General features: G+C 39.6%; 1 long non-coding RNA gene across 1 annotated transcript; it reads right to left on the reverse strand.

Annotated features, from left to right (window-relative positions):
* Positions 1-2,034: 2,034 nt before the first annotated feature.
* On the reverse strand, positions 2,035-7,832 carry LOC102076309 (uncharacterized). The gene is made up of 3 exons (XR_003218829.1): positions 7,828-7,832; positions 4,297-4,348; positions 2,035-2,468 (listed from the first exon to the last, which is right to left on the reverse strand). It is a non-coding gene; the product is annotated as an uncharacterized LOC102076309 (long non-coding RNA).
* Between the last annotated feature and the right edge of the window lie 7,992 nt (positions 7,833-15,824).

Here is a 15,824-nt window from a genome sequence, read left to right on the forward strand (position 1 = left end):
AAGCTGGATAATGGGCTCTCTTTTAATCATTTTCCATCCTGGAGGCAACGTGAGGGATGCCACGTATCCAAATTTATTAAACAAAGACGTCAGGCTTGCATTGCGGCGGTGAGACGAGCGGATATCGAGTTCTGTGCAATCCCCAGCTTTTTGTTGGTTTGCTCTCCGCATTTTCTTTCCGGTGAGTTCTAAATTAATTCATATCACTATTAAAAGGCTTTTAGTGTTATTTTCAATGCGCTGAGGTCATAGATAATGAGATAAAACATCCTAATGTGTGATGCTGCAGATTGAACCACGTCATGTCATCATGTCGACTGAGTAGCTTATGATTTAGCATTATTGCAGGCAAACCAGCATATGAAATGGATGTAACAAATCCAGACTGGGCACCAACACTGCACATGGGCCTCTAAAAACATACTAAATTGCTCTCATTGTACACTAATCTTTACATAACTTCCAAATGAATCACACACCTGTCATTGGAATATTGGTGTACATTTACCTTATGTGTATGCACTAATTTTATCTTACAGGCTTTTGTTATGCAGCTGCAGAGTCTGAAGGTGTGCCCCGTGCAGAAGTGATCGATGAAGATCTGACAGAAGACCAACAACAAAATCACCATGTCATGGAGTCTGTGGACAGCAGTTGTGTTGGACAAGTGGAGGTTGAGGTACCAGCTGCAAATGTGGACAGTGGCGATCGGACAGACAGCATCACGGAAGCTAAAGGGCAGACGAAGCATTGTGTGTGCAATGAACAGGGCAGAGCAGAAATAAACACAACACTGCTTGATAAGATTGTTAAGGTTTGCTGTGTTTTGGTGAATATGTGCCCCAGTGTGGTTGTCAAACCAGCGCCAAATGAAACTTTCTCTTGTTGAGTATTCATAAATTGAATGTTGTGTTGCATGTGTAGTTCATTGTAAATAATTGTACTTTGTGTGAAGTAGTTTCAATAAAACAGAAAAGAATAGTATCTTTGTTTTTTTTTATTCTTGATCTGTTCACATGTACTTAGCAAGTACATAAAAATGAAATCCAAACTATTTACATGGCAACACACAGCTGGCATCAATCTTGAACCACAAAATGAAACATTACAGGCTATTTAGAGCAGCATGTTGTTGAAGTATTTCCCAAGAAGTTCAGGAAGGCACACTTTAAGAAAGAAGTCTTGTGCTTGCTTTAAACGTGGTTCCCAGAAATACACATCAGGGAAGATGCGTATCACAGCAAGGTCTCTCTGTGTCCACACAAACGAGGTCACAGTGGTTGGAGTGCAGTTTCATTCAGTTGTTGTGAGTGCAGTACCTGAAACACACAAAAACCACTTTTAATAAAAGGTCTGCAATTAACCAAGGCTAATATAGATGGTTTGGCTGTACGTGCAAATCAAAAACTGTAACAAGGAAGTTGTTTAGAAAGTTATCAAGTTATCAAGTTCAAACCGACTTAGCTTTGTCTTAACGGCAGCGTGGAGGCTTAAAGATGGACAAATCTTGCACCCAGCCGTTCGTGAATTGGATGTCGGCCTCCAGGGGTTTATAATTCTTAAACTGGTTTGCTGTGTATGCGCTGACTCCACAGACAAGGTATGCAAAGATCGGGATAGGACAAAGGCTGTAGGTTGTCTGGATTTCCACTCCGCTTCCTTATTTCATACAGGTCCACATTACCGATGCACACAATTTTTTCAAAGTACCGTCTCTTGGCGCAATCGGTCGCGATACAGCCCTTTGTCTTTTGCGCTGATTTTGAGCATGGTTCTGGCAGTCCCGATTCCAACACTCCAACACTGTGTGCTTGTTTTGCTTTCTAGCCTACTGACATGGCGCCGCGATCCCACAATGCACTGCGGCGTGACGTCAACTCCAAAGCCCTATAGGGCAGCAACTATCAAGGACCGGAATAAAGAAAAATTGCTTCGGTAAACTGAATAATTATAAAGTTGCTCTTCAAGCTACTCAAGTGTACCAAACGTGAAACATTCATTATTGAAAGTTAAAATGTTCAATCAAAACATAACACATAACGTGAGAATGAATGATGGTTATACAAGAGTTTCACTCCTATTCACAAGAGCACCAGTCATTGGTAATTTACATAACAGCATTCTCTGGATGTGTGGTTTTAGAAATCTTCCTATCCAGTAGCGATTTTGTTCTTCAGCCCAAGGACTTTGGTGGAGAGCTTTTCCCCATCCAATCCCATCAACACTTTCTGAATGAATTCATAATAGTGCCTCAATTCCTTGGGGTAGGCTAGGTTTAGTGCATAGATTACTCCAAGCATCAATGCACAAGCTTGGGCCGGAGATCCAATGTTGTCCATGACAATCTCGCCTTCAACAAATATTCCAATGTCATCATAATGTCCATTTTGTCCATCCTCCTTGTTGATGACATAAATGCCCATGGTGTGCTTCTTCAGGTCTCTCTGGATGTCATCTCCTTCAATGTCCTAAACATTTAATAAAATGGTAAAAGAAAAACAATTAACTCTACAATTAGAGGTGTGTGTGTGTGTGTGTGTACACGCCTTAACGCCCACTCACATCCTGGGCCATCTGACCTCAGGAATTCACATGATAGGGTGGGGCCAGGTTTCACAATGAGCTCACCCGAAACCCTGGCTGATTGGGACCCACACCCAATTTCACACCTTGGCTCATGTGATTAGAGGATCACCAGGGGGTCCTTTTGTCCCTCTGTGGGGGGATTTTTGCACTTAAAGGATGTTGCTAGGGGACAGCCTTTACCTACCGATTTATACACAGGATTAGATGTACACAGTGCAGATGCAAGTTCTTCAATGACTGACTGGTCTATTTGCAAGCTGTGACTGTTCAATGTGTCTTGGATAACTTTTGCTGCACTACACAAAGATGCTGTGCCCAACAAATACTGAAATTCCTCCAAAAGTTCATCAACTGCAGCACTTGGAACGTGAAATATATTTTCTAGTTTTAATAACACTGCCGCAAGCTTTAGCTGAACTACGTCTTCATGATCATTTGATGTCTCTAAATCAACAGGCTGTTCGTCACCCCACAATTCCTCAGCATTTGAAGCATCATGCTCTGCAGTTTCAGTTGCAAAAGATCCTCTGACAATATCCTCTTTGAAGTCTACCAGCGAGTGTAAACTGTGCTTGCGACTTTTGTGTGACTTAAAGGTACTGTAAATATTTGATTTGTAGTCACAACCTTTAAACATACATGTTACTGTCTCATTGTTTTTTAAATGACGGCTAATGTGCACAAAATATTCACGCTCTGTTCCTAATTCACTACAACCACATAACTGACAGGAAAAAGCTGCAAATTTGTCAGAGTGCTCTGGGGTATTGCTATGATTCCTTGACAAATGTGTCAGAAGTGAATTCCAAGTCTTTAAAAGACATGGACACTCAGGATATAGGCACTTAATGTGATGGCCACGCCCAAAATGACTGTTTCAGTCTATAGTGCTTAAGAAGTTCTGATTGTCTAGAAACCTCTGCACTGCAGTCTTTACACTTCCACATAAACTGGACATACAACAAAGAGAGAAAATTTGAAACAAACACAAAAAACACACTTAGTACTTTACACAAAGAAAACTTTAGCCGTGGTTAACCTACAAGAATGGATGCATCTTAGAAGTATGCTTGTAGCCTGTATTATCTAGAGCATTCTTTTCCCAACTCTGTTCCTTGAGGATGCCCATCCTGCATATTTTTGATGTTTCTCTGCTTCAGTGCACCCTGACATATTAACTGTGTCAGTGACAGACTTGTGCACAACTTAATGAAGAAATTAGGCTAAACATTAATTCAAATCAGTGTGGCGATGCAAGGAGACATCTAAAAAATGCAGGACAGAGGTCTTTGAGGAACAGGGTTAGGAAACACTGATCTAGAGTGCACCTAAAATCTGATCAGGTTAGAAAGCAATACCATGACAGTGCCAATTGAACAATCAAATAAAAGAAAAAAACAAAAAACTATGTTACAGCCAGCAACTTTCATGTTCAACTTTAAATAATTTGCTCTAAAGGATGGGAACTGTTGGCAACACATGGAATCAGTTTTCTACGCCCTAATCTTTAAACAAACAAACAAACAAACAAACAAACAAACAAGGTACAAAATATAGAGGCATCTTTTCTTAAACTATATTAATCATATGTATTAATTGATATTAATTAATATCAATATTAATAATCACAAGAACCCTTAAGATGAGAGAGATAAACTTGTCACTGCAATACTGTTGTGATAAATATGTAAGGGATTTGCATGTACTTACCAAAATAACACCGTTTCCTTGAATAAACAATAACACATAAGGGGAAGAAAATCTGCCAGAAAAGGAACACCAATACAAAAAATTAAAATGAGGACTTTAGAAAGACAAACAATTACCATTTCCAAGCCACTTCATGATACTCCCTTGTAACAAAACAAATCTTACTTGTGCCTCTGTACAAACTACAGATGGCACGATACCACTTTTTTATGTCCGATACCGATATCATAAATTTGATTATCTGCCAATGCCGATATGAATCCGATATAGTGTATTTTATAATAAATAAAACTGTTTTTTTTAAATAAATATTTTGCTGCATTTTGTATAAGTTCATACTCAGTTTAAAAAAAACATTAAAGCTATTCTGTTATACCTGTATGCAAAAAATACACTGCACCCAAAATATTTTATACTTCAGCAATACTGATCAACCTAAAAAACTTACACCATCCTCCTTATTCAGGTATTCTAAACAGTACACAGAAATATTAAGAAACCACCCCCCACCCTCTGCCTCATAATGCTTAATTGACGTAATCTACTTTAATGCACAGAAATCAATTATTTTTCTACAATAATTAGATTCAACATTTTTCTTCAATACAGTTGCAGACAGCACAGATGGTACCTTCCCAAAGGAAAAAGTGCTATATGTACTACTATTACTAGGGTATATATTACACTTAATATTTACTACATACAATAATGGATTTCTATACATTTAACCAGATCACTACTTTGGTTGTAAGATTTAGATATTTATTTATTAAAAGCTAGACATTTTAAATGAGAATAAGAAAAAATTATTTCTTTGTCCCCCCCTTTCCCTGTTAATGCCCTACCTGGCCCCCTGGCAACACTTTGCTAGACCCGCCCCTGCACAGTTACCAGCTGTCAGCTACATAGAAAAGGATCCTGGTGTTATTTGTCTCTCAGAAACAGTTCATAACTTCCTTTCAACTCATTCATGTCACCTAAAAGGTAAACCTGTTTCTTCATTACCAGTTCAGCTCTAATGATTCAGTAAAAACATCTCCTGGTTTCACCTTCATGTTTCCTTCTCACCACATATCCAAACTGTTATCATGACCAGCAGCTATTACGGCTGTGGCTCCAGAAAACACAAGCGGATACTAGAAAGTAATATTAAAAAAATTCTAGCAACAGCTTATCAAGCTTAAATGTGCTGCTGTTGTTTATCTGCCGTTTTCCTCTTTCTAGCGCAAACTGGGCAATTAACAAACAAGAGAGACAGGACTAGCGACAGAAAACCCGATCAGCTGATAATTGATCAGTTTCATGATTGAAGTAGCAACAGGAGAGGGAGGGGGGAGAATGAGGGAAGAAGTTTTAGCTGTTCAGCGTGAAGACACCGAGGGCTTTGTCTTTTTTCATTCTAGCTGAAGTACGAAACAAATCGCTTCCTTTCCCCCTCAATACAAAACTCCGACAGCCAGTCCAACTGTGGCTCCATACATCGGTTGTTAAGCTCAACATGGAAATACTATGCAAACATAAAGAGATGAACTTACACACTTGCTTTACTTCTCTGTGTTAGTTTTCTCTGAGATTAAATGCAGCGGTTTGGAAGCACATAGCGAGGCTTCAAATGCTAAACCAGACCGCTGACAGGTCTTGCACTCAACAGCTCTATCACGTGAAGCAAATTCTTTTCTGAGTTAATTTCAGTCCTGACAAACATCACTCTCAGTGCCTTTTGATCTCACATTATTGGCAACCACTGAGTTATTCTCCTCCACAGTTTACAACCATTATTTGTTTCTGCACAAAAGACGTTGTGCAACGCCAATCCTACTTATTTATTTCCTACTGCACCCCTGACTGTGCAGGTGTGTTCAGAAGCCCCCTCCCCCGCCCGACTATTCCTTAATGCCAATGTTGTGGCGGGAGGGACGATTTCTAAACTGCAGGCTGTCTGTACAGTGAACTGTACAGCTAACTACAACAGAGAAATTGCCTCGTTTCATAATTTGTTAGTACAAAGTGTGCCACCAGAACTAAGCTAAAAACATGACATTTTAACGTAGCAGTTTTCATCAGTACAATTACTCTTTTAATAGAGCAGTAGCTAATAGAGCACATAGCTAGCTTAAGTCAAATCACGACAAAGTTCAGAGGTGTACAACTACTTAGACTTCTTTCTCCATGTGCACACGTCTTAAACAGTCAACATGCTTTGACTGAGGTAAAAAAATAAAACAAAAACGACCGTAAAAGGTTTACTTACCGAAGCTAGACCACCTTTACACGAAGTTGTGTGATTAACTTGAGCCCGCTTGCAGCACACAAAGCGTCCGCTTTTTCAGTCCACGCGCAAAATGGTGGCCTGTCCTAACGCATGCGCAAAATGGCCCAGCAGGATGCTATGAAAAACATACTTAAGCATTTTGAGCTACATTTAATTAACTAAAATTAATTGGATTAAAACGCAGGGAATGTATTCTGGAGTTACTCATTTGAATTAAAAAGATATACCAAAATAAAATATGCTATATCTAAAAGGAGCCAATATCACTTTTTTCAGTGCAGTCCTGACCCGCGACAATATGAAACAGGGTAGTACCACAGTGTAATCCATTTATTTCAACAAAGTAACTGTATTCTAAATACCACCTTTTTAAACGGTAACTGTAACGGAATACAGTTACTCATATTTTGTATTTTAAATACGTAACGGCGGTACGTGTATTCCGTTACTCCCCAACACTGATTACCAGTGCTGGTCAAGTTACTTGAAAAAAGTAATCCGTAGCTAATTACTTCCCCCAAAAAGTAATCCCGTTACTTTACTGATTACTTATTTTCAAAAGTATTTACCTAGTTTTTTAAAAACCCGATTTACAACCTCAGTAGGTAATAAAGCGATAGGTATTTCAGCCCAATTCTACTTTTTCTGCATAATCCATCATACAAAATGTAATCAAATGGAAAAGTCTCTGTTTAAAACTTGTTTTATTAGTTTTAAACTTTATGCATCAAGCAAAAATTAAATTGTATGCAACATTCTCTGACTGGAAGAAATTTGTTTAACATTTAAACCTATTTTCTGCACATTTCAGCACATAAAATAAAATATTTCTGTGTTTACACTCACTCTTTCAAATAAATGCAAATGAAACACAGCAGAAAATAAATAAAATCAAAGACTCAGTGGTCCTGTTGCTCTATTTACACCTGTATAGCAGGCAGAGGTTTGCCCTGGTGTAGGTGTGCCTCAACGGTCAGTGGAAGAATCCGCGAGTTTCTCTGTGAATTTCTCATTCCGTGATAGCGTACTTAGCGCTTGCTCGGAAGTTAAGGGGTTTTTTCGCTGTAAAAAGAAGTTTTCCTCCCACGCAGTGAACAGCGGACGCTAATGTTTTTGTCACTGTTTACGGAATCAGACTCAAAGTAAGGTCAGTACTTCCACGCTTTAAACGCTGCAAGGTCATACTCTCTCCCGCACTTCATATATTATCCATTGTTGATCTGCACACAGCTGTTGCCACGAATGTTGCACTTGCTTACGTCATTGTCATGAGACACTCTTGCAAAAAATTTACTGTTACTTTTCGGTAAGCACACTGTGTTACTAAAACAGTGATCTAATTACTGTTTTTGCAATAGTAATCCCTTACTTTACTCATTACTTGAAAAAAGTAATCGGATTACAGTAACACGTTACTGCCCATCTCTGTTTATTACAAGCATCATCACTGCTAAAGCAAGCTGAGGAGTAACTAAACATCTAACATGAGCAGAAAAGTGTAGGAGGGACAGGTGAAGAGGTCATGCTGCTAGTGAGTTGGTGTGAGGGATTCGACAGTAAAGACACAGTGGATACTGTGGCTATAAATTAGTCTGAGTATGCTTCGGATGAACACATGAAGATTATACTATGATAAAAGCAGTTATCTAAAAGTTTCTAATTAAATTGCTATGCATGTAAGTTACACAAAAACATGACTGTATGTTGGAACAGGAAGTGATATTCCACCGCAGAGAGAGCGAACACCAAGTGAGGGCACCTCCTGCAGAGACTGCAGGGTGGGTTGCCCAGCCAGCCAGCTTGGACACTGCTGCAACCCTGGCTAAAGACCTCCTCTCTGTGCGGCTGAGAGAGGAGGCAGGGCATATATACGCCCCCTCCTACACAAATCTTTGAGTGAGTGGGAGGCGGGTGCCCTTGAGAAATATCGACATAAACCTCTGTTTTACCATAAGTTTTTAGATGACATCATAGGGGCCTGGTCTTATAGCAGAGATGATTTTGAGGAGTTAATTGAAGCATGATGGCTATTCAACACACCAGTAAAGGTCAAATATTACACTGGACCCGCACCAAGTAAACTTTAAACAGTCTTTTTTTTTTTTTTTTGAACAAGTAGATGAGCAACAAAAGAGAATACTCATGCGGGTAATATTTTAAACCGACCGACACTCATGCCCTTCTCCATAAAGCGAGCACACATTTAGGGGTATTGTGAAATCGCAGATTAGATTCCATACAATATCGTCCCGTGAAAAAGATCTTCAAAACTCCATCACAGTCCTCTTCCAGAGCCTCTGGCACAGGGGATATTCAGGTAGATTTGAGAGCTGTAAACAGGAAAACTCTTTTGGAACTAAGCTCTAAAGAGAGGGTAATAACGTCATCCCAAGTATCAACCCAGAGACGGGGATGTGGAGGATGGTGGGGAAATTTTGCCATTAATTACCACTTATTCCATTCTATATTTGCCTTTAAATAGGGCTCTCAAAATGAACTTTGAGAGGTTTTTAATTGATGTCCTTTCTGAAATTGCAGAATTATAGCGGGCGACAGAAATGTAAAGGATATGTTGGTAAAAGCGAAGCTCTGGGACCAGCGGGACGAGAGAAAGAAAAGTATGAGCTTTTTTTTTTTTTTTTTTTTTTTTAAAAACAAAAGCAGTACCTGTTTAACCCAAACGGGGGAGCTGGAGCTCCAATTTTGGAGAGGCTTACATCCACCAGTAAATGGTAAATGGACTGATTCTTATATAGCGCTTGTCTACTCTCCCGGAGTACTCAAAGCGCTCTATACAACATGCCTCATTCACCCATTCATACAAGCACTTCTATACACAAGTGCAAACTAACCTGCATTCACACTCCGATGTACGCATCGGAGGGCAATTTGGGGTTAGTATCTTGCCCAAGGATACTTGACATGAAGACTGGGGAAGCCAAGGATTGAACCACTGACCTTCCAATCAGTAGCTGATCTGCTCTACCACCTGAGCCACAGCCACCCAACCAGTAGGAATCAAGTATACTGCATTATCAATGAAAAGTGTTCCCTCATGTATGTGGGGGGAAACAGGCCAAACTTTCGCAGACAGGTTCAGACAACATTTGTACAACACTGGGGAAGGCAGATTGAAAACCCCCCTGGTTCAACATTTTCAAATGCACCCACCGAGTTCTCTTTTCATCATGGGACTGCAATCCTGCGCAGCATGGACAGAGGGACAGAGGAGGAGACACCAGGACCTATGGATCTGGAAATTAAACACCCGGACTCCTTATGGGTTAAATGTTATTATCTAACAGTTTGATATTGATACATTATTCTCATACATATGAAGTGGTACGGTCAGTATACTTGCCAACCTTGAGACCTCAGAATTAGGGAGACATTCAAAAGGGCTGGGGGGGGGGGGATATATACACTTTTTTTTTTTTTTCTTTTTACAGTGCTTATCGAACAAAATAAGTTAAATGTCACCATTATTATTGTCCTTTGGGGGTGTCCAAATTCAGAGGCTGCATCCTCCTGAGGTCCTAAGCGGCCTAAGCGCTCTCGGTGGAGTGAAACTCAGCCGTCTGCTCCTTGCTATCTAAAATATAACAGGACGCTGGCGTAAATTCTCGACCATCTCACACTTCTGTTTAAAAAGTTCTGTTTTAAGTTTATTCAGCTGTGTGAAAACCAAGGAGGAACCAATTTACTCAAGAACAAATAGATAACTTAGAAATGTTATTGTTTGGCTTTTTTCAGTGTTTTAAGTGACTTGTATATTATGTTTAACCTGAGTAGTGAAAGACCGCGGGGGTTTGAAAACAATGTGCCGGGAGTTTGCTGTTCTCGTCGGCTCAGATATTTGAAGTTTACACAGCTACATTCTCACCTGAAAATATGTTAAGTTTATTTTGTGACCCAGAAAGAGTAATAAGAGTAATAAACTAAGTAGCTGCCGCCATTGTTGGAAACTGGAATTGGCTGGGCCACGCTATGAATTCTGGGATATGGTTTTTCAATTTTGTTGTCCAGGTGGAAAATCGAGAGAAATTTGGGAGAATGGTGGCTCCGAGAGATTTTCAGGAGGGGCACTGAAATTCAGGATTCTCCCAGAAAAATTGGGAGGTATTGCATGTATGACGGTCAGACAGGGGAGAAGTCACACCAATTTATCACCACAACCTCCTTAAAGCATGGAGAGGGCATATGCTTAAGGTATGTGTGTGGGTCCTTCGACCACAGTATTTAAAAAAGAAAAAGAAAAAAAAAAAAAAAAAGGAACGTAAATTGTTTTGGAACAACTCTCACCAACAAAAACACACCAAAGTATATTATTTTTCTAAAGATCAAACTTGGAATTTGCGCATTTATCTACTCTTCCTCCCAGGGAATGGAGTTTCAGGAATAAGGAGCATGGAAGCTAGCTATACCCCAAACAATCAAATTAAAAAAAATAAAAAAGCTTTACTGTTTCCTGGAGGCAGATGTAATGTGTGCATTTAACCTTTCTCAATGTGTCACAAGGAGATTACTTCCAAACATGCCCCACTTTTCGCATCTTTAAGAAGGGGCCTGAAATGTGTGCTCTAGTTCCAGAAGGATCATATTCCCTTAGCCTCCTTGGGAACATCTATGCCAGGATGCTGGAATGCTCATCTGTTAGTCAAACCTCAGACATAGGAACAATAAGTTTTTTCCTGGTCGTGTAACACTGTACCAACTATCTTTTTCCAGCTCTTTGGGCAAACTCTCACAACCCTCACTCTACGTGTGTTTTGTGAATTTGGAGAAGGCATTCAACTGCTTCCCCCAGAGTCTCCTGTGGGGGGTGCTTTAGGAGTATGGGGTGAATTGCTTGTTGGTACAGAACATTCGATCCCTGTACAACTTTTGCAAGAGCTTGGTCTGCATTGCTGGCACTAAGTTGGGCTTGTTTCCAGTGGATGTTGGACTCAGGCCTCGAGGCATCGCCACTTTGGTGGCCGCAGAATCTCATCTCTGCTTTTTGAAGATGATGTGGTTCTGGTGGCTCCATCAGATGATCGTCTCCAGCTCACACCGGACCGGTTCACATCCTAGTGTGAAGCTGTGGGAATGAGAATTAGCACCTTGTAGAAATTTCTAGAAATTTCTGCCTCTGAGGAAAACATAAATCAGGTGCTATTTTGCAATGAAATAATTTAATAAATTTTTACAGAGTTTTACCAGTATTTTGGAAAATTAGAACCAAAAAATAAAACTGACCAGCGGACTGAAAAACGGTTCAGGCAACTGGCTTGGTGACCAGCAGCAGAGAGAGTGCTCTTCTGAGATGCCGACCTAATGGCCAGTTGAGGAGGCCAAGTTGTTAAGGGGGATATTCCGGAGGCCAATGACAGAGATCAAGCAACTCAAGGAGCCAGGCGGGAGATTAGCAGTGGACCATTATATTTAAATTACTGGCTATTGAACCTCTTTGGGACTCTTGGGACCTTATAATGTTTGATTGGATGATAGGATCTTTATTAGAGCTTAACCCTTAATGGTGACCTTAAAGGTAACTAAAAGACATTGATGTCTCCCCCCCACCCAGATTCCTGTATGCCAGTGCACTCCAAAAGAAAGAAAAAAAATCATTCTTCGTTTACCCTAACCCTTCTGAACAAATATGCAAGTGTCAGGTTGATAAGAAAGATCATTTACAACAGTGTGCCTGTGCGAGTCAGGGTCAGGAAGACTGGAATAAGATGAAAAGAAAGATGGCACATGATATCTTAACAGGAATCAAGAATGCTCTTTCAGATGACAGGAGGAGCTTGTCATGGCTCTGGGTCCTTTTGACCCAGTTTTTTGAGTTCTTGTGTTTTGGTGAGATTTTGTATTATAGGTTATCATTTTAGGTTCATTGGGTAATCCTAAGTTTATTCTGTTAGCTTTTTCCGTTTCCCCTTTCCCTTCATTCCATTGCATTATCTCCCTAGACCATCTTGTTTCCTTGAGTTTTTGTCCTTAAAGGTGTTGAGACAAAAAAGATGTACCACAGGATTTGAGAGCAGAGGACATGTGCATAACTAGTGTTATAGATTGGTATAAGAACAGACCACATGACAGTGATTTTAATGATATGTGCATGGCCACATTTGCCTCAGAACATCAGGTTGTGAGTAAAAATTAAAAAAAATCATGTAAGCCAATTCAGTTGAACAACAGATGTGGTTTTGTCAAGTTTAGTCATGGATGTGGACATTCAGAGAAGGTTGAGTCCCAATTTTTACTCACTACATATTATCATATTTGCCTTAGTGGCACGAGGATATCAAACTTTGAGACCACCTACAGAGAGAAGATCCAACATCTGGTGACATCACGTTCCAAGAAAAACCGTGACCTTTGTGTTACAAAGACCAAAGAACTGACAGGGGACTAAAGTAGTCCTACAAAAGCAGACAATTCCATCTCCATCAGCGCTGATGTTGATCAGGTAAGAAACTGCAAGTTTCTGTCTATGTTAATGAGAATCTGACAGGATGTCCATTTAGCTCCTGTCTGATAAGATGGCCCGGCAACATCTCTACCCACTGAGGCGACCGAAGAGAGACTGTCCTCTACCGCGATCTGTCTAAAGCATTATACTATACCATAATTTATTTGTATAGCACTTTGAAGAATTAACATGTGTTGTTTTTAATGTAACGCCAGGAGCTTGACTGCAAACTGACAAGAGCTTAAGGGATTTATTTGTGCATTAAATTTAAAAACACATGTTTTATGTATACAAGAAACGTGTTAAGCAAGTGCCCCCCAACTAAAGAGTTAAATTACGTTCTCTACTGGACTCCTACCTCATGTGACAAATGAAGCCAATGTGATTGGCTGTGCCTTTCAGGGAGCTCTGTTTAGTTTTAGCAGCGGCAAGCCTGCGCTGCGAGGACCTGCAAGGAAGAGAGGAGGATGGCAGCAAAAAGGAAGAACCTGGATATAAGAAAGTATTTTTCAAAGAAACCTGTAAGTCACTTAAAGCCAAGTTCACTCATAAAATGTGTCCATCATAATAACGTTACAGGCTATGCTATAGGCTTTCAGCCACATCGGTCTAAAATTGTATGCAACCATGAATAACATGTTTTGGAAACTAACTGCACAACAGGCAGCACTATTGCAGTTATTTATTTGTAAAAAATGTTTGGAATCATGTATGATTTTCGTTCCACTTCTCACGTGTACACCACTTTGTATTGGTCTTTCACGTGGAATTCCAATAAAATTGATTCATGTTTGTGGCTGTAATGTGACAAAATGTGGAAAAGTTCAAGTCCTATTTGTCAGGTGACAGAAGAACCAACACAAAGCTCAGAGAGTAATGGTGATACAAGATCACAGGTGAAATTGGATGATGGCTTGTTGGTTCATGACTGTATTTGAAGCACATGTGTGACTGCATGTATTTGGAATGTCTCACTGTTATTTATCAGGTGACAGAGGCAGCTCTGCCATGTTGTAGCTCGGACAGAGGTGAAGAGGCGAGGTCACAGGTGACTGACTGATGATTTGGTGCTATAGATTAACTAGTATTTATTATCATCATCCCAATATCCTCAACTGAGGCTGAAAGAAGCTTCAGTGCTCTCAGAAGACTAAAAACATGGCTAAGGTCAACAATGACTCAAATGAGATTAAACAATGCTGCTGTACGCCATGTCCACCAGGAGAGACTGGACAGTATAGATGGAAAACCAATATGCCAGCAGTTTATCTCAGTTGATGAGAGGAGCAGGCATGTGTTTGGCTCCTTCACATAGTGGACATTGAGTTGTTGTGTGGGACACCAGTAGTCCATGTCTGTTGCTGTAACAGTAGTTCATGTTTAGAATAAAAGATCTCAGCTCACTGATTTGATCGGGGCAATAGTGCCTAAAATGTTGCATAATTTTGCTGAGAGGTCTTTTACTTTGTGGTAATCTTAGATGAGTAGTTTTATGGACAAAAACCACCAGGTCATTCAGTGTTCCCTTAGTGCTAATGTGTAAGAGTTGTTGGTGTACTATAACTGAAGTAATGTTATAAGTCCTTAAAGTCATATTATTTTATTGTCATGACTGTGTTTGAAGCTATTTTTATTTTTGTATGATACCAGATTTATATGGAATATGGCTCAAGTAAACTAAAGTCTAAAATACTTAAGTAATTTAACATTATATAATTCACATATAAAACTATGAATTGTAATTTTAAATGGTTTAAAAGCACGTAGAATAGCATATGTAGGCAAGTATATTTCTCCTTGTTTTAGCAAGAAGCAAAGACAAAAAGGAGAAAAAAAAAGAGAAAAAAAAAAAAAAACAACATGGCAGAGTTCAGTGGTTGAATCATCAGTCCCCACCAATGCCAAAACCAAATCTACGCCCTTGAGTCTAAGGAAGGAATCAGCAAAATAATAAATTTTTATAATCCATGTAAAAAATTTAATGAAGAGAGAGAGAATTCTTAGGGATTGGAGAGAGAAAATAGTTTGGTGTGGTGACTTTAATGCACACTACAACTTTCCCATTGGTTTCATTATGTTCAAGTGTTGAGAATATTGAGAAGGATTTAGTCATTTTAAATGATGGATCTGGTACAAGGGTGGATTTTGTAATATTAAGACATGACTCTGTACTTCTTACCGTGGTTTCAATGTTTGGCAAGTAGAAGCACATGGAAAGAGTTAAGAGTACAGTCGGCAGTGATCATTATCAGATAATTATCAAACAATAATTATCTGCATAGAAACTGACAACACAAGAAGAACATCATGATCTGCTACATGGCAGACAGGACAAGGACCCAAACACAGGAGAAAGGTAAACTAAAGATGGAAGCTTTATTGCTGGAGAAGACAACACTTAAAACATGAAACTGAGAACTAGTATGTAGGAAACACCCACAACATGTAGGAGTAGTACAGAGGAAAACAGTGTTTAAATACTCCAGGGAGCGACGAAGGAATGGAAAACAGGAGGGAAGCACAGCTGGGGCTAATCTGACATAACGAGACAAAGTAGAATACACTGACATAGAACACAGACTGTCAAAATAAAACACGAGGCATTCACAAGGAGACAGAGACATGGAAAAAGAAAACCATAATTTAAGGAGTATAGCTTAACCCAAAAACACAGACACTGGTTCACCAGTAAAATTCTAATGTGTTATAAAAGGAAACTGGCAGAAGTTGTCAGAGGAATATTTAAATCAGCTAGAGGGAATATTAGACGAAATACTGTAACACTTTGGAGAGAATCTG

Source organism: Oreochromis niloticus, linkage group LG3 (genome assembly GCF_001858045.2).
Source record: "Oreochromis niloticus isolate F11D_XX linkage group LG3, O_niloticus_UMD_NMBU, whole genome shotgun sequence".
NCBI lineage: Eukaryota > Metazoa > Chordata > Actinopteri > Cichliformes > Cichlidae > Oreochromis > Oreochromis niloticus.